General features: G+C 31.9%; 1 pseudogene; it reads right to left on the bottom strand.

The window, feature by feature from the left end:
- Positions 1 to 15,640: 15,640 nt before the first annotated feature.
- Positions 15,641 to 21,152, bottom strand: LOC121366261 (annotated as a pseudogene).
- Between the last annotated feature and the right edge of the window lie 3,312 nt (positions 21,153 to 24,464).

Consider the following 24,464-nt stretch of genomic DNA (forward strand, 5'->3'; position numbering starts at 1 on the left):
AATTAACAAATACAATAAACTCTTCATTACAATAACTGATCTTGACTCCAATTTCTATCTCAACAAGTAAACTTGCAATCTTATGCTATATATTAACTGATTAGTGTATATTTAAATAACAGGTTATATAATAAGCTTATAAATGACTACATGACCACCATGATACCTCAGACACCTAGTACAAGTTTATTCACTCGAATGTCCTATTAAAGGCATGACGTCCATGCATGTTGTCCAGGCTAGCTAGACTTTGCAACCTCAGCCAACTGTGTACAAGAGTTTATTTACTCTAATGTTTTATTAAAGACAGTGCCTATTAGATTTAATCTAAGGGTAATAATGAAATATGATGAATATGATTACCAGTATTCCATTAGAGATTGCTAGATTTTGACTATTAGTAAAGAGTAACTCGATGCACTGCTGATAAAATGTAGTCTTGGCTCACCAGACTTGACTCCTTAATCAACTAATAATAACATTTATAAAGAAGAACCTGGCTGTTGATAGTCTTCCTGAACATTAAAGCATGTAAATATTGTACTCATTGGCTAAGCTACTACTCACTTATCACGCCAAACATACATGTTCTGGATCTTAGTAGATAGCCATTGTCTTTCTTAGAATATTGGAGTATTGTTATGACTCATCTTCAGATGTGATATACTAAAATATTTGATAAACTTACATGTCTTAAATATATTCATTGTTTGTATGTGACGTCAACTAGTATCGATATAAAAACGCATGCTTTTATCATTTTTTGCGAGGTGTCACAGTTGTTGTTATAATTATAGTTGTAATTGTGGTTAGTGGTCGTTAGACCGTTTAGTAACCATCGATTCTCATACGTCAAGTTTGTGACTGCTGCGTTTTCCTCAATTCACTCGGTCACCACACTCTCTCGTAATAATATCTCTTCTTCATCAACTTGAGTCAAATATCTTAGTCTGAAAGCATACAGCTTTCCTCCACATTTTAATTTACTGTAAAATAGATTAAGCTGTTTGGTCAAGTGACTTGTCAGTGACATATAGTGCTTTAGTAGAACTGCAAAATATATACCCCTGACTACATTCTATGTATATTTGCTCTGTACACCATTTGACACATGACATATTCTGTATAATAATAACACATTGTCTAAAATATAGTTGTTGCCCAACCCAAAATATATTTTGGCAAAATTTAGACTTATGGTACTACCTATACTTGTGTTTATAGTTAAGAGATCCACACATCACCATGTTGAAATTCTAAGGCAATCTATGGTCTAGTCTTCACCCTCCACTACTAGCCCACTTGTTGACCTAATAGTTTGAAAATAAAATGTACAAATATTAGGAAAATTAGGCTTTGACTTAAAGCCCTCTATGATTGCAATTTTACACTGGTAAAGTTCTATAGATTCAATTATAGTATTTCAAGTATTCATTGATGCTTATTGTGGTGTAGCTAGTATGAATTGTTTCACTGCAGTCACTGTCATTAATTGATGAACAACTTAAATGATAATTGGATTGTGTACATTGTTGATACATAGTGGCATTTGTCTTTTTATATAGTCTCCTGTATTTTAACATTCAAAATGTGTTGTTATTTATTATCAACTATTGTAATATAGATTGAAAAAACTCCCAAACTCCTTTGCGGATGTACAAGTAAATGAACTATGTATTGATAAGAATAAAATATCAACCAAATGGTTTGCTTTTAAATGGAATGATGTTTTTGATGCTAAAATTATCACTACATTCTTTGTTTTGAAATTAGTGGTTTTCACTGTGTACTTTTACATGATCATGCAACTACGTCACATATGAACATGTGTGTAAAGGTTTAACATCATTGAAAGATTCATTAGAAAAAACTCAAAAAAAACAAGTGCACTCATAGGGTTTACAAACAAAGACAAACTCATGAAATCTTTTTTACAAAAATTCTCAAAATGACAAAGACAAAATAAATGATTTTAAATTTTACAAAACACAATATAACTCAGTGACTATACATTGTAATATAAATAAGATTTCATAAGTCTATATAATTTACAGGTTAGTCATCATTGTCAGAGAGCTTTTCTGTGTCATGTATACACTGCATTTTAATGTCATCATTGTTAAGCTAAAATATACTTATCGTGAGTAGACACATTTGAAAGAAATGTTTTTCATTGTCCAAGAGTAGAATCCAGCAACATAAAAGGAAAAAGGGAAGCATCAATATTGCAATACCATCATGATGTTGATATATTGCCATGGTGATGAAATAAGTAAGCATAAACGAGATATAACCATGAATAAACTACCAATCACCAAAGATTTTATACAGTGATTATTTATTTCCACTTTTAGGCCTACACTGTATATGAAAGCTACACCAAAGTACATGGTTATCTTTATACAGAACCATGTTCCAATTTGTAGAGGATAAGTAATCACAATAGTGTAAACCATACACTGTGAAATGAGAGATACTGTAGTAACAAGGTAATGATGAGAACAGAAAGATAAAGGCAAAATGAGTTACATTTTGAATTTTGAAGAGATAGTCCTTTGTAAGTAGCATAAATATCAACCACAAGGAAGATTAATAGAGGTATTGGAAAAGGCAAAACTACACCACCAGAATGAGGTAGGTGAAAAATTATTAACTCAATCATATCATTACACAAGAATAAAATAAAAAATAGGCAGTACTGAATGCAATCCCCCAGTATACAGACTTGTCAATCCATTTGGTTTTAGCATTCCTCAAAGGTTTCCTTTTATAGTAAAATGTTTAATTTGTTGATCATGGTTGGTGTTATCATTAACATAATGCCATGAATAATGAACTGATGTTGCAAACAAATAATTATCGTTTGCAACACTGTGAAACCTCTGTTTACTGTTTTGTAAAATTATTCTTTTGTTACCACTAATTAAAGCAGAATATCCCTGAAGATTAAATGTCTGCACTGGAATTGATGTGAACTGGTGTAGCTATAAAAAGAGCAATAAAAAGTATTGTGATATATAATGTCATACCTTTGCTATTAACTTGCTTAGTAATCTCAAATCTTCACTACAAAGGGGATCATCATTATATTAATTTTTTCATTAGACAGGGTACTCCGCTAATTAAAGAAATCATTCTTGGATCAACATACATCATTAGAGCTGAATCCAACCACTGAAAGACATATCTGGGTGTAGCATTTAATGAGTCTGCTCCAATTGCACTTGAAAAGGAAGTAATGACATCATGGTTTTCAGTAGACATATTGTAGTAGACATTGAACTGTCATCCACAGTGGAGGACTGTCATTCAATGGGAAAAATCCATCATCAATACTCTCTAAATTCAGCAGATTAGATTTTAGTGACATCTCTAGCTCATGATATGAATTAATACAGAAATCATAACAAAGGCATATCCCATACCTGATGAGGCAGAAGCATCATTGATAATACTGATAAGAAACTATGCCAATATTAAAAAATTTTACACTTCATTTTGTTACATACAAAATTTGTGAGATGAATAGTGGTGATTCTTTATACTTAAAGATTATAAGGACAATACCAGGGTAATTCCCTAACAGTTGTGCAATACATGTGATGTCACAAATATAGCCACACCACTCCAGTTTAAATAGCTATCATGGCAACTTTACAAAACTCCATTTGTGTTTCATTTAATTATGTATTTCAATATCATTTATATTTTTTCATGTTCAAAATTAAAACTTGTTAGATTCAAATAATGTAATCACTTTATGATAGACATTAATAAATGTCCTTAAAGAAATATATTGTTTGCAGTTTTAATAATAAAAAAATCATAAAATACACCAATTTTATGTTGATATATATACAAAATCATCAAACAGGTAAGTCTTTTAACTTTTTGTCATAATAATCCCATACCACTGATCTGTTCCTGATCTTAGCAATAAATAACTTTTTGTTCGGTGTCATCACCTGGAAGTTTGCACGTTGCTTTGCTTATTACCCAAGAAATAATACCAACAAGACTATGGGAGCTAGTGATGGCATCATTGCACTTATACCGTCTCGATAATGAAAAACAGCTACTGTTATGGTGACATAATAGGCCAAAGCATAGATGAAATTGAGAAAAAGCAAACAGCTTCCACCAATCATTTCCTGTGCTTGTGCTCTGCCATGGACCCACAAGCAACACATGATCGTATAAGACCAGCCATAAACAGACCAGAAGCAAGTACATAGCTAGGCAATTTTAAAAGTAAAGCTCCAACTTGTAATGGAAATGTTACAATCATGAGCATAAACCAACCAAGATGAAAACACAGTAATTGTAAAAGCAAGATATCAATACCACTGCCAACAGATGTATAAATATGTACAGAGACAGCAACGTCGCTGAGACTGAGTTTGCAATGTCATAGTAGGACAAGTAACAACTTCGCACACCAGCTGTACGAGCAGTTATGTAAAAATTTCCAATTGTAAGTAGAAATATTGGTAATGGAAAGGTAATGCCACAAGCTTAAACAAATATTCACCAGCACTTTTTGCTATGCCAAAGAGCATTTTTGCCACTAGCCAATCATAGTTAATAACAACTAACATAGCAATCAAGCTTGCAAATGTGAATCCCCAAAATAGTGAGATATTCCGTTGACCAGATTCGTGCAAATGTTTTGAGGAAATGGCAAAATTCCTAATTTACGAAGGATTAGAGGAGTTAATAACATCAACCCAATTGACGATGCATAACCAGACAATATAACTGCAGCAGCAATAACAAGTGCAGCATCTCTAATTGATCAGTGTTCTCCTCCAAAATAGTTCTCCATTGTCTTTGATTGTAATAGTAAGTATAAGCTGAATATCCACGTAATTTATCCCCTTGAATGGTTGAGTATTGTGGTAGCTATGGAGATAGATGATTAAGAAAAAGATCATTAAGAATATGACAATTATGATAAAGACAAGGTGAAGTGCCAACAGATACATTATCTCTCATACTATATGCTAAACATCTCAGACCTACCATATAGCATAAGACTACAGAAGGTGTAGTTATTGCTATATAATTTATCAAATAGTTGTCTTTAGACATGAAAAAGGGCAACTCCACAATGTTTAATTATAACCGGATAAAGTCATTAAATGACCAAACATGCACAGACTAAATGATTAAATAAAATTAATATATAGTTCTCAAATTATGGATGGAAGTGGCAAAAACAATCTTCAACTAAAGACACTTATTATTATTGCTTTTAGCTTCAATGATAACTCACCTTCACTATCAATTTATTAAGAGTAAAAAAAGTGATCAAGGTTAGAAGAATCACAAAGTGGGCTTAACACAATGTTAGTCTGCCTAGATGAATGTCCTATAAATGCTCCACTAAGTAATTGCATATCTTCTGGCCCCAGATACAGGAACACAGGTGAAGATATCCACTGAAATGTAACATCAGCTGTTATATTCTTTATGTTATCTGGGTGACTTGTGATGATATTGTGATTCTCAGTGATAGCATTATAGTAGATATTGACTGTTACCCACAATGAGGAATGACTGTTTGGAGGGAAAAATCCATTATCAATACTTTCTATATTGAATGGATTAGATTGCAATGATTTCTCCATTTCATGAGAGAGGTAACACAATTGTCAATGGTATTTTACTGTAATATCAATCGTTGGATCTGTCCACAGATAACACAGTAGCAGAAGCACTAAATACAATAGCTCCAACAAGCAGTAAAATAATCATCTTGTTAAACAAATGCAAGTACTCGCGTATACTTTGTTGTATTTCTTACAGTGACCCAGTATTGCCGCCACAATAGCACGAGTTTTGGGCTATATTGTCTTCCTTTGTACTCTACCTATATACCTGTAGCGATGTGGTCTATTGCACAATCGTACAAGAGCAGTTGGACCTCTACCAGGGTTTTCCCCCGAAATAGTCGTACAATCTACATGTGCACATTTTAATCTATTTTTAGAACTATGGGATGATGTAATGTTTATACAACGACAATACTAGCGAACTAACAATGTCATAAAACGTTATTGACAGCACATTTTATCATATCTTGTAGCAGACAATACCATACCATACATTTTTCAATGTGTAAACTGACACAAAGAGGCTACATTTTATTTAAGCATTTTTATTTGATTATAAATTAACACGATCTGACATTAAAAAGATATTTGATATTTCTCCTTTCTGAAGGCTTGTCTTGATTTCTCCATCTATAGCAGACTCCAATGTTCTATTTAAAGCAAGGTAGAGAATATAGTCAGCACATTGTATACATGAGTTCGCTGTATTTCCTTTTTAAAAAAACTGGTCAAATAATTATCTATAATAGATACCAGGTTCTCAGTCTCACTAGAAATGCCACCACCAGTATTGGACTAGGTTGGTAATGGTTGGTCACAGTAGAAGATATCATTCAGAGTGTAAGCATTATAGAGAGAAAAAGCCATTATCAATACTCTATTTTTAATACATAACAAGGATTGGAATAAAACTTTTTTAAAGACTACGTCGAGTTTTAAGTCAAGAAATGCATGTATATAACTTGATACATTAGTAAATACATTATATTATGGGTCATAATGATGCCCTGAAAATTCAAAATCAATATTAAAGACTCTCGTCACTATTATCAGTACGAGCTGGAGAATATTGTTCTGCCTCATCTACATATGTTTTTGGATGATCTCTCTTATAATAATGACTCTTCTTCGTGAACTTAAGGCAAATATCTCTGCCTGAAAGCATACAGCTTTTCTCCATGTTGTGATTTAATGTAAATGTACATATGACCTAGTACTATAAACAATAAATACAAGTAGTGATAGACTAATAGATACTACATCACCATAATAGATAAAATAGGATGATTGGAGACTGTGTTTAACAGACTCATTAAACCCAATTAATTAGATCATATAATTTTTGAGCATGAAGAAGTAGTAATTAAGAGTGGTCGAACATTTTCCAGGTTATTGTGTCTATGAAACCTTTGAAATGTAATAAACTGATATGATAATAACAAAGTAGTAGTAGACACACCAAATAACTAGATTTATTATTAATTTATTTTAAGTCTCACATGACAACAAATGGCTTCTCAGAAATGACATATATGTGATATGTAGGATTGCCCTATTATAAATTCCACACTAATTACTATGGAATTCAAAGTTCATATACATCAAAATAACTTCTCAGAAATTACATGCATATATATGTACAAACTAATGTATTAAATATATATTCATTGGGTTACTGATGACCACTTGTCTAATATGATAGAGTACTTTTGAAATTAGCAAGTATAGTCTAAAAAAAAGTCATGCAACAAGTTAAAAACATACTTTGTATAAAGTCAATTTTGCACAAATATTCAAGACCAAGATAACTGTAAATTTAATGTCTTATTTTTAACTTGTTGCATTATCATTTGGACTATATTAGCCAAAACTTTGTTAATATGTTAAAATACTCTAAAAATACTCTTCTATATATGAAATATAGTTTGTAAGTATGTCAATATAGTCAATATGTGATACTTGTATGTGACTACTGGTTAGTATCAGATGTCTTGTTAATATAATATCCATCTCTTGTACATGGCTTTAATATTTGGGTAATTAATCATTACAAAGCTCTTTTCAATTTGACTTATGGAATTAAATTACACAAGTTTTGACTTCAGGTGAACTACACATCATATTGAGGAAACTATAAGTGACCTTGTGGACATAACAGAAAATAGACAACTACTTCACAGAATAAACGTTTGATTAATAATAAGCCAAGAATATTTCCACAGGCCTAGAGAGATTCCAATGTGTTGTCAACTGATTTATTGGTGAATGACAATAACAATTGATAATGTCTGTTTAACTCAAGAAATTACACGAATATATATATATATATATATATATATATATATATATTATATATTACTTCAATGAACAATCTATGCGAGCATGCCTTTCTGGCTTTTGTGAGAAAATATATCAATAATATTTTTTGGAAATTTGCTTTAAAAAATTCACTCTAAATAGGGTCAGATAACTAGATCCAGACATTCCTGTGTCATATTTTGTATGTTATAAATATTTTGATTAATTTTAATTTTGCAAAATGATAAGACACTTCTAGCTACTTCAGAAGATGTTCTTCCACTCATCCTCAGACTGCTGTACTTGGAGCTACATTGAAAAACAAATATATTGAGCAATATGAAGCTTCTTATTTCGATCTTCTTTGCAAGTATTTTGGTTTCAAACGTAATAAGTAAGTGTTATACAAACTATACTATGTATGTATATGTGTGTGAGTGTTTATTGTACATGTGTTACATTAGGTCAGACGTGTAGTAAGTAGTCAGATTATTTGGTCTCGCAATGGAGAAACTTCTACTAATAGTAATGTTCGAAATTCCCACTGGAGTGTGCAGGACAGCAGGCAGTATATCTGTTATAACAATAGACTGTAGTATTGGAAGTAATGTACAAGATCAATATTACATGTTGAGGCTAATATTAGTAAGTATAATATGTGTACACATACACATATAATGTTTTTTTGTTATTCTTTCAAGTTATGTTTAATTTGTACATATTATGCTATTATTTTTTTGACCCTTAAATGTTGTTGACTGTGGCAATGTGCCAATGTTCCCAATGCTATTGCCACACAATTTGATGGAGATACACAATATGGAGCTACTGTACAATATAACTGTAGTATTGGATATATACCTACAGGAAATAGAATCATAACTTGTCCACTGAGTGGATCATAGCCTACACCCTTAACCTGTACCTCAGTAGAATGTAATGATCCTGGGGCACCATTAAATGGACATTCAATGGGCAATGATTTTGTATATGGTTCTACAGTGACATTTTCATGTGATGCTGGATATGAGCTTCAAGGAAATACAACAGCACTATGTCAGGTAGATGGTCAATGGAATATCACAACACCCACTTGTGTCATAGTTACTTGTGGTGATCCCAGGGCACCATTAAATGGACATTCAATGGGCAATGATTTTGTATATGGTTCTACAGTGATATATACATGTGATTCTGGATATGAGCTTCAAGGGAATACAACAGCACTATGTCAGACAGGTGGTCAATGGAATATCATAACACCCACTTGTGTATAGTTGCTTGTGGTGATCACGGGCCGCCATTAAATGGACATTCATTAGGCAATGATTTTGGTATTTGGTTCTATAGTGACATTTTTTATGTGATACTGGATATGATATTCAAAGGACTAAAACAGCACTATGTCAGACAGATAGTCAATGGAATGTCACAATATCCTCTTGTATCATGGTTTACTTGTGGTGATCCAGGAACTATCAAAAATTGACAGAAACATGGTTTAAATTTTACAATGGCTCACAAATCACCTTCTCTTGTAATGAAAGCTATGTGATTTCTTCTAATATTACTCTAGAGTGTCCTATTTAATGGAGAATGGAATTATCCATTACCTATGTGTACCATTGTTACCTGTGGTAATTCAGGAATACCAGCTAATGGTTTTACTTATGGAAGTAGATTTAAGTTTTATGATGTGCTCACATTTGGATGTGATTCTGGATTTAGTCTAATTGGTAACAGCAACATTACTTGTCAAGCTAATGGTCATTGGAGCGGCAACTTGCCATTATGTTCACATATTGACTGTCCTGATCTTGGAATACCTAATAATGGTCAAAGAAACAGTATAGTAACTTCAGTTATGGTGCATTTATTAGTTTTCACATGTAATGCTGGATATGAACTATCTGGTAATTCTGTAATTGTGTGTGAAGGAAAGGAAAAATGGTGTGGGCCACTACCTGAAAACATGTAATATCACTTACTGTGCGACACAAAGTAACTTTGTATATGGCACTGTTGTGTCATTCCAATGTAATGCAGGCTTTGAACTATTAGGAAATGCTAATATTACATGTCAAGCAGACAATAACTGGGACAATAATATACCAATGTGTACATTAGTGACTTGTCCTAATCCAATCACTCCAGTGAATGTTATATTGAAGGAAATTCTTACATATTTGCATCTGTCATTGTTTATCACTGTTACCCATTCTATTATCTAGAAGGTAATGATACAGCACAATGTCAAGCTAACAAAACATGGACCACAAAAGTAACAAACTGTTTGAGGTTATGTAATGAACCTGTACTCCTAATAATAGTAGAAGAGGGCCATCAGATTTAACACAGTTAACTGAAGGGACTACAGTTACTGTATAACTGGCTATACACCACAAGGAACATCATCAATAACTTGTCTATCATCTGGACTATGGAGTCATCCTGTTCCATATGTGTTCCTGACTGCAGTGATCCAGGTACGCCAGATCATGGATCATGCAGTCCTGTACATGGACTTTATAATAATGGTACTACAGTGGCTTTTATGTGTAATGTTGGCTATAAACTAAATGATGTATCCAGTATGTCTTGACAATGGAGTGGGAATACACCAGATTGTATAAGTGCGTTAACAAATGTTATTTAAAAGATGAGTGATTTGAGCTATGATTTATTAATATTTATGTGTCTTCCAATAAAGGCATGATTGATCATGATGAAAATATTCATAAGTAATCTTAATTTATATGGAATAATATTTAAATTCATGTCTCCTAATTTGATGTAAAGGATATCACATATCAGGCATGCACTTGATTATCATGTCCTATTTAGGATAATAGTCTATGTTTAAAAATAATTTCTTTTACACCAGCATGACATTGTTATGGATGAATTTAGATATAAAATTTTGTCTTTTAATATTATTACAGGTTCTATACCAACTAGCCAGTCTGATAATACAAATACTAAACAGTTAGACTCTCTTCTACATCCAACCATCAAGTGAAACTAATGATAAGGAAACATACAATACAGGAATAATTATTATTGTGAGGTCTGTTTTTTATAATACTCATTATTATAATACCAATTTTATTTCGATTTTTGATTGGAGATCACATCATAACTGGCAAATCAGCAGTAAATCCCAGGGATAGTGGTCAGGAGATTCTGATACAAATCCATGAGTAAGTGCTTTGTTACCATTTCTTTAAAACTTAGATATCTTAAATTAATAAATATTTGCATAGTATCATTTGGATTTAACATGTTAGTACAAAGCTACTTTAGATTTATATAGATGAAAATATCATTAATTGCTTTTTTGCAGTCCAAGCTTTCACATTTTGGTGTTTATAACAGAATTATATGATTCAGTTACTCCAAAAGTGTTTGAGGAAAGTACACCATATGAAGTACCTGTCCAGAATCTACATAACCCAATACACCCAAATCACATCCTGGGAACTTAAATGAAAATGATATTTATACAGCTTTAGAAGATATAGAGTCTAATGAAAAAGGATTATATGAACAAGAGGATAATGACAATGCTATTGAAGGAAAGCTCCCATCACCACTATATTTCACATTGGATCAAGTAAATAATGTATTTGATACCTTTCTTAAGAATACAAGTGCTCTATTGATTAAAATTATAGTGTAAGACTACAGAGGGTACATCCATTGAGGAGGTATACTCAGCCCTGTATTTTACCTTGGAGAAAAACACTACTCCACAACCTGTGTACTTCAGTTTAGAGAGAGTAAGTTTTAATTGACATTTGCGTTTGCATAAACTTTAAGTGATAAAATATGACCACTAATACTACTTTATCTCAGTCTACTTTATAAATAAAATTTTATTAAGAATGCAAAAAGTAGCTTTAATTTAAAAGTTGTCTTATAGTACAATGTCCATGTTCTATAACCTGAACGTAGAAGTCATGATCAAGGTGGCATTAACCAACCACACTACTGAACTTTGGATAAAGTAAATATTACTATTGTAATTATGATAGTTTAAAGCTATAAATAGCAAATTAAAAGTAATGTGCTACATTGTTAATAATTAATTAAATATAGACTAGACATGGATACTGGTAGCATTGAAGATGGTATTAACCAATCACTTTACTTCACTTTGGATCAGGTAAGATCTATACTAACTATGATAGTTTAAATCACAAATAGTACACTTTGTCAATATATCTCTAGATTGAGTGTAATGCTGCCAATCAAAGTGCTATCAACCATTCTTCAAATTCCAATATAGTCTAATGACAAGACCAAGGCAATCTGAATGGAGATAATATGTTAATTATTACTTAATGGGATATTGTATATAGATCTGTAATAGTACTATTTTAACATGTATTTGAACATAATATCAAATATACTTACTAAAATTAATACATAAAATGAACACACCTCATTATACTAACTGATGTTGACTTCAACTTCTATTCCGACTATAAGCTTGCAAATCTTATGCTATTAACTGTACTGATCAAAAACAAAACAGATTTTATAATAAGCTAAGCCGTACAAGTTACAATTACAATTTAATTTTAACTTCAGTTTTGATTAAGACAGACAAAATACTATTGCATTGACAGCCCAGTTGATAAACTGACAGAATCATTAGTATACTGAGCTCAGAGTTCACTTTGCTGAGGAGTAAACTTTGTATCATTCAACTAGGTATATAGTTGCAATGGTCTAGTGATAGGCAGGAATATTAGATTAGTCTGGCATTGCTGACCCTATTTACTACTGTTGACAATATCAGATTACTATAAAAATAATACTTTGAACATGAGGGAGGAGTGGTTATATGTGTAGACATTATTTCCAGTGTATCTGTCCATTATCCACAAAATATAGTAAACTGATATAAATAATGCAAAATAAGTAACAAACACAGAAACTAACTAGATTTGCTATTGATCTATTATACTTCAGAGAATGAGGTTTTACATCTTAACTTTGCAATGACATTTATTTTAACTCTAAACAATAGTTGATATGTTCAGCCTCATCCTAGTCATACAGCTTACACCTATCCAGGTTAGCCATTCTTCTATTTTTAAGCCTCACTCGACAAACAAATAACTTCTTTAAAATGTTCTGATTGTAAGTACACACTAACTACAAGACAACATGGATTTCATTGTCTACCTAGAACGGTGGATAAATTAATGTTGTACTTAATTAGGTGAGGAGCCAAGTCCCAGACAACCAAGACTACATTTTCCTTTATTGTACAAAGTAACCTATTAAGTAATACACTGATTAGGTTATGGATGACTACTTGTCTGTTATGATAATGTTACTTTAAAATTGACAAAGTATTTGTCAAATACAATAAAAATAATCATACAACAATAATAATCAACTTCATAAAATCAATGTTGCTAAACTATATGGTTTTAATCTTTTTGATGTCAACGTTAGGAGTTCTTCATTTTTTGGCATTTTCAAAATATAACACTCAATATAATATGCTAATAACTAGAAAGCAAAATATATAAGTTAATAATAAATAAATAAAAGAACAAAATTGAGTTACTGTGAATAGTTGAAGTAACACTTTAACGTTGTTTTAAGAGATAAGTTTTCTAATTTTATTCAATACTGTAGCTATTGAATATAGTTAAGGGGAACAGTAATAAATATGATAATACAAATATTCTTCATTGTAGAGCTAATATTTTTTCAATAACTGTTACATTATCTAGGACATAACATTATATGTTTTACTAATAATGTTATTATTGTGAACTACTGTTATTTTCATCTTCAGGGTGATTGCCTTTGAAGTTGTTGTAATAATTCTTCAAGAAAAGGCCTTTCAATTACACTCTGAGATTTTCGATGCAATTTACGTGCATTTTGCACTAGTTCAATGATATCTAATGGCAGTATTAAAATTGATACTGCACCACCTACTAAAGCAACAGTTCCTCTAACAGCAGCTCCACCAAACCTTAAACCAAAAAGACCTCCCCGAAGTGCTGCTGGACCAAAACGAGCAATCTGTACACCAGTAACACCAATTCTAACTGTTAAGACTCCTACACGAGCTACCTTTCCTCCTTGAACAAATGATATCAATATTTCTTGTTTGGATATAGTTGGATTTTCTTCATGAAGTTCTTCTGCCATACTCAAAAGTCTATTTCTATTTGACTTATTTGGTTACAAAGTTGCTTTTCAACTTCACTGCTACTTCAATACTTGCTTGGAGTTTTTTTAAGTTTGGACTTAGGTATAGCTGTTTTTGATATTATAGCACCAAGTGAAAGTAAGACCACCACCTATACCCAACGGCAGCTCCCACTGCTGAAAGTGCTAATGATGCACCTAAAGTAAATGGTAGAAGTGCTAACCCAACTACGGCTATCCTCCTCCCCACGATAGAAACTGTGGCCCCAGCAACTCTTGACCTTCTAGTGTCATTACAACTTCTGTCACTTTTTTAAGTTCTCTTCAATACTATTAACAACAGCATCTCTTATGTTGAACCCAGACTGATGAAGCCATTTTAAGATCTTGTCCTAATTGCAAACCTCTTCCCTATTCCAATGAAAGAAATGCTAATAATAGCCTTGTTAATAGATTATTAATATATACTTACATATAGGTCATATGTCCTTGTTGTGAAGTCATAGAAGGAATGGTTCCTTCAAGGTACCATCAGTGATCAGGTGTATGTTTTCATTTTGTTTAAAAATGTTACTTGTAGTTTGTATACATTCTTGTAGTGTACAAGGTTGACCTGATTGAAGAATAGTCTGCATATGCTGAATAAATGTTTTCTGCTGGTTGTTCATTAAAATAAGTACTTTAAGAATGTATGAGTTCTCTAAATCAACCTGGCAGTGGACACTATCTCTTCGTTGAGTTTCTCTAACTATTTTTCAGTTATAAACATTTTTGGCTTTATAGCTAAGTTGCACTCGATTCACTACAAAATGGCTAATTATGTCATTTAGTCCTTATCTTTCTTCCATCTTCACCATATACATATTTTCCTTTCTTGCCTTTACTAAGTATGACAACTAACAAACAATCCAGTTGTTTGTAATCAACTTTTGCTACTGCTGTTAACAGTTGATGTATGCCTTCACGAGTCAGATGAGAGTAAATTTCTGTGTGAAACCCAAGAATGTTACTAAAGGTTTCTTTCAAAGTTGTATCTGCTTCATCATGAATTTATCAATTATGATACAGTAACCCTGACATTCACCATTAGCTACAGTATCCTGTCCTAAAAATATTAATGTACTTGTCAGTGTTTTATAGTGACATTATTAAATACAATATTACCTTTAATTATAATGTGTTATAATTATATTTTGTATGTATGATAATGATTTATAAGACTGCTTACTTATAGTTGAAATATCTAGCAGGGTCTCTTCCACATCTTCAATTGGAATACTAGCAATACTACCCCTTGTACCTACTAGAGCTGTTGATTCTGGAATATAATTCTTTGGAAAAGATCTATGGAATATCATCTCTGATCTGTTTGAATGAAATTAAATAATTTTCATTAATTTATCACTTAAATAGAAAATCCCCTCATACAATCATATTGTTTTCTAACCTAGGAAAGAAATAAAGTGACTTCCTCAATTGAAATGTAACTTCAGGAACTTGTGTTTGACCAAGATAAATGTTCCTAGACACTCTGTCTGTTACTTGGCTTAAATAAATGCCAAATCCTTTGTTTGTGCAAATTCCCTGATAGTGTTAACTAGTTCAGTAATATACCAACTTCCATTTTTGTGTGTCTCTCATAGCCACACAGTTATCAATTGTGGCAAATGAATATACAAAGTCAGCACAGTTCGGTGTAATACTACTAGTACCAGTTGATAAAGAGACTTCATTACCACTGCCATCTTTTGTTCCAGTAGACATACTTACAATGTTATGTGATTGTGTTCCCGTCTTATTCCACTACTTCATTGACTTGTTCACCTCTACAAGCTTGTATGAAAAACATTTTTGGTTTTCACTTGAACGTAGGACAATTTGTAGCAGTAAAATACTCAAATTTCATTTATTGTAATAGGTTGCCATCAGTGCAGTAGACCACACCTCCTCTATCGCCATGGCTTAATAGAACAAGAACAAAAGCGGAGCAAATTCGTGATTTAAAGTTTTGTAGTTTGCGAAGTATATAAGAAAATGATCTTTCGAAACATTCGTTTTCTTGTACGACATCAAACTTAAGAAATCTTGAAATAACTCCTCTACTTTTCTAGCATCTTCATCACTGCCAGTTCGTGTTGGTAGACTGGGATTATCGAAGTTGACGTTGTTAACTATACAGCATAGGCCACGAGTATTGTGTTTCATAGAATAACATTCCTCCTTATTATCTAGACAATATATAATATTATAACGTAAGAAGAAATGTAACCTCCAACCAAAGATTTGAAAATTTAATCTGTCAAATGAATTATTATTATTGTTATTATTGTTATTATTATTATTATTATTATTATTATTATTATTATATTATTATTATTATTATATATATATATATATATATATATATATATATAACAGAGTACATTGTCAATTCATGCAGTTTAACATTCACTACAGCTAATAAATACCTTCACTTGCATGATCCATTCTTCATCAATAACTATTTATCACTCATTATATTGATATGTTTCCTTGGCACAATGATCTACAGTATGAAGGCTATGAATATAAGCTATAAGAACATCCTGAACTCCTGAGCTTGTAGGTTGGGTAATAATTATCAACTACATGTCTTTAAGGAATTTGGGAAATTACCCAGTAGACTTTATGGTAAAACAATTCTTTATGTTGATTTAATTAAATTCCTGTAGGCAATGGAGGGTTTCAATCAAATGCTTGTGGGACATTACCAGTGTAATGCATTAAACAAAGTGTTCATATGAATATCACTATGAAAAGAATTGCACATGTTTATTTAAGAAAATATGCTATTACAAGGTTCCAAATAAATGACTTTTATTAGTATATACAAAGCCACACCCATCAAATTTGAAAAGTATAACCACATCCTCTCAATGAACTTACTTAACTGTAACAGAGAAATGTCTTTAACTGATCTTAGTCAGATTGCATCTTCTTCTGGAAGTACATCCTTGATATCCAACAGATATCTATTCCCAAACCTAAACCTCATTATTGCCATACTATTGGTTTAATCTATTATTAATTTGTGCTATGTAGTTATTGTATATAGACAGTGTGCTATTTTGTCTAGCCTAATACCCCAGAGCACAAATACGAGACTAATATTTGGCAAGTCTTTCACAGTTTTAGCATAGAGAAGCCAAAATGTGAACATATAGTGACAGAATTATTTATACAGTCCTATGGGGGTTCAATGATTATACTGGCTATAAAATCATCTTTGCTAATTGGGGACAATATCTGTCATGTACGCAATTAACAATAATGATCCTAGAGCTCACTGCACTTGACATCTTCAGGGGTGAGAATGGCATAATGGGTCAGGATTTGTTGATTTGTTTCCACTACAGGCACTGTATGTAGACATATTGTAAACTTCTTTTCATTTCAACTTAAAGAAAATGCCTTGGATTCATTATAGTAACTCAATATTTTTCCAAGTACAATGACAACAATGATCAGGTTATTAACATTATAGGTTGGGTGTGGACTCATTATCTAGGTGATTATGGTATGAATAATATCATGGGGGTTGCCCAAGTACATTCTTTATTGTAAATACAATTTATTATGTAATAAGTATTAGAAAGAATTTATTAAAAGGATACAGCAGCCTCACAATATGATATTTATATGCCATACAATATTCTTGAAAGGATAATTAATATATGACTTCTGTTTGTTTGTTTAGTGTGATATGTTTATTAAGAACATTTTTCTGGTCTCTTTGAAGCATTTATTTGTTTTGTTGTTGTTTGTTGTTTGTTGTTGTTCAATTTATAACTAAGTATGTATTCCTCCTCACAATGGGTATTATTTTCAGTGCTATACAATAAAATTTATTTTTATGTTATAATTAGTAACCTTATTCATTTTTTATCAGTATAAAAATTAACCAGTTATTTTAACAATCAGTTTGTAGTTTACATTTGTGGATTACTATTCGTGTTAATTACTAACTGTAAAATTTGTTGGTATGGCATACAAATTACAAAGCAGAGACTATCTCTAAGATTCCAGAGTGTTCCACCAATGAAAGCTAAAATTAACTTTTTGAAGTAACAAATTTATAACTGTACTTTGTATGTATGTTCACTATATATACTTATTAACAATCAATACTTTTGTTTTATTTATAAATATCAGATCATTGATTAGGTTTTTTAATATATGAATTTGTTCTCAATGTCATATAGTATAAGACCACAACAAACATGCCTATATAGTAACAGGATACTACATATACTTGTCATATACAACAGAAGACATATATGATAAAGCAGTATAATTGTGATATTATAGTGATGATTTGTATAACCTGAACTATAGTCTATAACTATTGATATCGTTTCAGTTATTACTTGACTTGTTACTATACTATGTCCCATCACAATTAATATAAAATCTGATAATTACTACCAAACTCTATTTTAACTATAAGGTAGTGCAACAACTTTAATTGTGGGTTTTCATAGCCTCTCCTAGAGGATCTCCTTTTATGCATCTTTTTTATTTTCCTGCACTGCACCCACAATTCATAAAGATATCATTACCACCAAATGATGCATGCCAAATGTAAAATGCTGGACTCAGAATTCTCAGATTAATGAATTACTTAACATTTTTGTGCGTTCCTTTGCGCATTGTTTTAACAACGAATACATACTAATTCAAAAATATTACGGGAGTACCATCTAGAAAAAGCAACGCGTCCATTAACAAAATTCTAAAAACCTTATTATGTACATTTTATCTCATTTATTACTAAAAAAAAAACACAAAAATACAGAAAAAACAAATGCTCAAAAAAAAAAAAAAAAAAAAAACACAAAAAAAAACAAAAAAAAAAAAAAAGAAAAAAAAAAAAAAAAAAAAAAAAAAAAAAAAAAAAGAATACTACAAATGCTAGCCTAAGAGTCTAGTTGATATGTGTACAACGTAATCATGGGGTCCACAAGAAATGCCTAGAGACCACTAAACCGGGATGTCTCTAGTACACAGCACTGTATTTATATGTAATTATTACATCATTACATTGTGTGCAAATAGGTCTTGTTAGTATTATTTAAAGTTATTAGTTATTACTTTCCTATACCTTATTCATTATGCTTATCGAAGCCTAGTTTTATTCTTGGACCCTTAACAGTATAGTTTTAGTTTTTAAATAGTTTTAGTCATTAATAGTTTTTAGTTTTTAATTATATAGTTTTTCATTATAAAGCCATTCATAAATGGCCGTTAATAAGATTCATAAGTTAATGAAGGGTCCATGTGATTGGAAACTACTGGTACTAACAAACAGAGAGTCATACACAAACAACCCGTTGGATATTGTTAAGGAAGATGCAAGCAGATATTTTGCACATCCTACAAGGATCCAAGATAATATTGGGTAAAATAGGTGTATGTACACTGACTGTTGAGAGTTATTTGTATAACTGCGCAATCAATTAGAAATTTTTTGAGAGCTTGAGTCAAGACCAAAAGATGGGCTACCAACCGGATTATGGTAACACTATATAAGCCATACATTTTATTGAATCTCTTAATACATAACAATTTTTACTGATCCCGAGATGATCCACCTACAACCACCAAATTGTCATGACTGCGGGGTAATTTGTCACACCATATTTTGCTTTATTAGAGTTTTAGGAGACAAGGAGGACTTTAACCAAGTACATTACACTCTACCTTTTATGAAACATTAGTCCAACAGGAAACTAACTGGTACTTCCTAAAACCTTCGCAGAATAAATTAATTTCTTTGTGGTCACCTACTGTGAGTATTAACAATTCCAGGTGTGTCAGTAATCCTATTACATTACATATTCACCCTCATCTAAGACAACGTTTATTGCCATGGCCAATACCATAAGATTGTTCACTAGAACTATAACCAATTTAAGTAGAACTCTACGACGCTCACCGCCTTCAATCCGTCGCTTGTGCATAAGATAACACCTCTTAAACTAACCAACAAAAAGTGCTCAAGACACGTCCACGCCCAAAGCTCTTTACCATTAGTTTACATAAACAGTCAATTTTTTAACAATCAAAACAGTAAATTATGTGGTACTCCTTTCCATCAAGTTAATATATCTTTATTGTTTTGATGTTTACCATCTGTTAAACCAGATATTTAGCTACTCAACCAACAATTTCAGTGGTGCACATCAGTCTGCACACACAATATCTTAACAATACTGCTGAACATCGTCATGGACTAATGAGATTCTGTGATCCGACAACCGACATGACCTCTATAATGACTCATAACAAATCACCACAGCTGATTACAACAATCAAGAAACAGAGTTATCTAATTTGATATAATTGACTCTGACATTGCCCTCATCAAAGGTAATTAATCATACAATGGAACGTTGGATTCAGTATTTTCTGACCATCAACACCATATGAACATTAGGGACATACAATCAAAGAATTTGTCCAGCCTGTTTTTAATAATAATAAACGATCTCTACAAATTCATCCACAAAATAACACACATACATATAAAAAAAGCGTGATAGTATCCTCTCCCCACAATTGTTAAGCATTTGAGTTTTACTGACAAGTCGATGCTTCTTGCAGCTGTTGCCTGGTACCAGACCGATAGAGGTGATCCTTTCGATTTCTGCAACTTGATCTTTCATTTTTGCTCATCAGATAAATTTCATTATTGTGTGTTATGTGGTTTTTCCCGTATTGCTGTTCTGTGAGTTTTCATTGCTGTGACTAGACTTCATTCAAATTCACTTAGCATAAATCTAATCACTTTGGAAAAATGATATCCTTAGCTCTCCAAGTAAGAATCCAATGACAAAGAGCAGGTATAATAGATGTACAAATTTATGCGATGCCATCTTTATTGTGATATTCGCCACCATTTGATAGTAAATAACTAAAAAAATATTGTAAAGTGGCAAAAAAAAAGAAACACTAATGAGCAAATTTTCAGTGACAATTCTTGGTTGTTGTCTTTTTTTAAAATAATGAATTACCAATGCTCTATAAAATCAAACAATGTAATGTACAACTATTTTTAAAATCAAATGTTCCTACTTTAAGAGGATATGGTAATACGTAGTATCGCTATTCTATCCACTATAAAATGACAAAACATAGACAAACAAGTTATTATTATGACAAGCAATAATGAGAACTTTTATAAAGATATTGTTTTGAAGGTTTCTATTGAGAAATATATGCAAAGAACACTTGCAAGAAGAAGACTAGGGTTTTATGAAAAAGTACAGGAACAGGCAAAATACCATCAAAGTTAAATATTAGACACTTCATGAATCATAATGTAATGATATATATCCATGATGAGTAATCTGTAGAATGCTGGAACCAAACAAAATCCCCCAAATAAAGAATTTCGTAAAAAATTTCTTTTGCAGAGTGTTTAGAATTTTTGACATATAAAGAAGGAAACACAAACTTGTACCATGTTGAGTGAAGTTAGAGATCCACATGTTACATTGAGGTATTGTTTGAGCCGGGATGCAACCTGTCAAACTGTAATTACTAGTGATACTGTCCTATACTTTCATTAGAATATCCACAACGTTTAACTCCTAAATGATGATTAAACTGTGGAAAGCTATACAATGAAATCATTATAATAATAAAATATGTAAAATAGATATATACGTTGTTTTATACCTTAAATACTAGCTTTTGCAGTAACATCACATCAGTATGACAAGAGGGTCACTACTATACTAGTTAAACTCTAACAGTTTCTTCTTCCGTCCCTCCATTAGCTAACTTTCTTCTCCTAGTTTTATGAATCATTGTGTCATCGTGTATAGGTACGATCATTGTAACAACCCCTCGTTGTCTTTCCATTGTAAAGCCTTCAAATTTCCTTTTTAATTTTTTGATTGCTTACTTCTTCTCCTTTTTTTAGTGGTGTAACTCCTTTATTATAGTCTCCCCTCTTTTGTCCTCTTACTTGTTTTCCTTTCTGCCATTCTTTAGCATCCCCGTTTCTATTACTGTAAACAGTTCCACATACACGCCAAAACCCTTTTCATGCAAATCATGGAAGAGATTTGGGCTCTAGTAGTAGTTATCCATGTATACATGATGTCGTTTTAATTCGAGGCCTTCATTACTTTCAATAACTAACTGCATGGGTACTTTTTGTATAGGTAGTATATACAGTGATCAATCTTTTTCCTATATAAGTTATAATATATATGCATGTTGCATAAAATGACTAATACTAACCTGGTATATAGCTCCATTTATATATATATCCCAAAGTGTGAGTCTGGCCAAGACAAAGCTTTCATTCCCCATCGAGTTGGCTGTTTTTAGGTATATACCTGCAGAAAGGACAGTCTTCCCCCCTTATAACTGACCATTTGCTCATCTTACTGATAACTCCTTTCTAGAATGAAGTTTATACCTGAATTTCTTTCTTAAAGAGGTTCTAATAGGTGGTGCGTAATTTATACAAAGGATCATAGCCAGGTGAACCCTTGGGAATGAGTTTGAACTGTCATTGAGATGAAAGAATTTTAGAATGACAGAAAACGATCCTCGAGATATTACGTCAAAAATGTACGATTGTGGTAAAGAACATGTGGTAGACCAATAATCTTCCAGCTTAGGATAGCGTATCAAACCCATACACAGAATAATGCCCAAAACTTCAGTAATTCACCTGCACAAAAGGCCTTCTTCTTCCAAACATGGACACGAGAGTATCTTTGGATCTCACCATTATTTTTCTAGAAACTGGTTGGCATAGAGATTTTGTTTTCATCGACAATCTTGTTTCAATTATATATATATCAGTTTGAGTAGAGTTCAAAAAATCAACAGGTTTTTTGTTTTGTCATCTCCACTCTCCCACCAAGATAAGCAGAATACTTGTGGAGAATTAAATCATCAGGTGATGATTTTAATTCTTCCCATTATTCCGCTTATCCTGGGGAGAGTTGGCATGACAAACAAAAAACCTGTTGATTCACTTTCATTGCTTTCATATTTGAGATTATCAGTGTCCTCCTCCATCCAACTCAAACACTTCATACTCATCATCGTTTGTTGTTTTCACTTTCATCTTCATATTTTCACATATGGATTCCCCTTTCTTTTCATTTAAAATAACAAATCAACACGACTGATTAAAAACAATAGAGAAAAAGACAGTATTAAGTTTATTTAATTACAGCTAGAACATTGTCCTCATCAAGGTAATGCCAATAAACTGAGAAAACTGAATTCAGATGTTTTATCAACACCTCAGTAATCGTTTAGTCAGCTATTTTCACTTCACAAAATCGTTTGAGCTATTGTAATTCTCTTCTTACAAGTTTGACTGATAGCGAAGTTGAGGTTTTTTCGATGATTTGGTTCTCAATTTCTTTACACAACCCCTTTTCATTTTTTCCCTAATTTGATTTTTATCCCCCAGAAAGTAGATGTGTGTTTTCGTATCAACAAAATTTCTTCAATTGGATTTTTCAATATTTCGCATCTCATGTGGGCTTTCATTGTTACTGTTCTGTGGGCTTTCATTGCTGTACTGACTTGGTTCTTCTTGTCCAAATCATCACTTTGAAAATGATATTTTTAGCTATCCAAGTACGAATCCAATTAAAATAACTGGTAAAACAGTGGGTAGAAATTTAGTAACGCTATCTTCGTGTGGATACTTAGCCATATTTGATAGTATATAATTAAAAGTAATCTAAAGAGATGAAAAAGTAGCAACTAATAAACAATAAGGTTGTTGACAATTCCTGCGGTTGTTTCCTTTTTTCTAAACGAATGAACTAAAATGCACATATCAATGCTAAAGAAATGTAAACTGTTATTATTTTTAAATCAAGGTTCCCACTTGAAGAGGATAGGTAATCAGTAATAAAGAATCCATCCAATTATTATATGATAAAATATAACAAAAAAAGTTATTATCATGACAGCAAATGTGAAAACGTTATAAAGAAATGTTTGAAGCCTGTTTTGCATAGTCTTACTGCAAACATTGCCTACAAAACTGAAGAGTGCTATTACAAAGGTATAGGAAAGGCCAAATAAGCCACCAAATTGAAATATTAGACACTTCATGACTTATAGTGCAATATATGCAATTATTACAACTAATCTACAAAGCTGGAAATAACAATCCCCAAATAAGAGAAATTTCGTAAAATTATTTTTGGGGAGTCTTCAGAATTTTTGACATATATAGCAAGAAACACAAACATGTTATAATATTAGCATAGCTAAGCCGAACAATGTTATACTAGGTATTGTTGAGCTAGTACAACCCTACTCAACTACCAAAAGGAGTAGTAA

This window comes from Gigantopelta aegis, unplaced genomic scaffold (assembly GCF_016097555.1).
Source record: "Gigantopelta aegis isolate Gae_Host unplaced genomic scaffold, Gae_host_genome ctg5117_pilon_pilon, whole genome shotgun sequence".
NCBI lineage: Eukaryota > Metazoa > Mollusca > Gastropoda > Neomphalida > Peltospiridae > Gigantopelta > Gigantopelta aegis.